The following is a 629-nucleotide window of genomic DNA, read 5'->3' as shown; positions in this document are numbered from 1 at the left end:
AAAAAAAAAAAGCTAAAAAAAGCCCCAGGACTCACTGCTCCTGGTGCAGCCTCGGGGCTTCGGGGGCTCTTGCAGAGCCTCCTGCAGGGCAGCGGAGGCAATGGGGATTGCCCCCCACTGGCAGGCGCAGTGAGTCCCAGGGTTTCTTCAGGTTTTTTTTTTCCTTAAAGGGCCAGAGCTGGCGGGGGACTTGTGGCAGAGCCCTCCATGTAGGGTGAGGCAGCGGGGATCTCTCCTTGCCTGGCAGCACCTGCTGAGCCAGGGCATTTTTTTTTCCCCCCAAGTGCTGGGAGCTGGGGTGGGTGGGGCAGCCATTACCAGGCTGGGAGAGGGGCGGAGGATGGGCTGGCTTGGCCGATTCGGAGATTTGGCTGCTGCTGAATCTCCAGATTTGACTGAAGCAAATCAGGACAGTGATTCAAATCACTGAATCAAATCACAGTCCCCGAATCCAAATTGAATACTAGCTGCTTCGCACAGGGCTAGTGCCTAGTGGTTAGGGCACTCACTGAGAAAGTGAGACAGCTGGGTTTATTGCTCTCCTCAGCTGGGGAGGGATCCAGCCTACATCTCCCACCTCCCAGTATGCCCTAGCTGCCAGGCCCTGGACTACCACAGAGGTATTCTCC

Source organism: Gavialis gangeticus, unplaced genomic scaffold (assembly GCF_001723915.1).
Source record: "Gavialis gangeticus isolate Ggan-Ray unplaced genomic scaffold, GavGan_comp1, whole genome shotgun sequence".
Lineage (NCBI taxonomy): Eukaryota > Metazoa > Chordata > Crocodylia > Gavialidae > Gavialis > Gavialis gangeticus.
Note: the sequence above shows the minus strand (reverse complement) of the source record.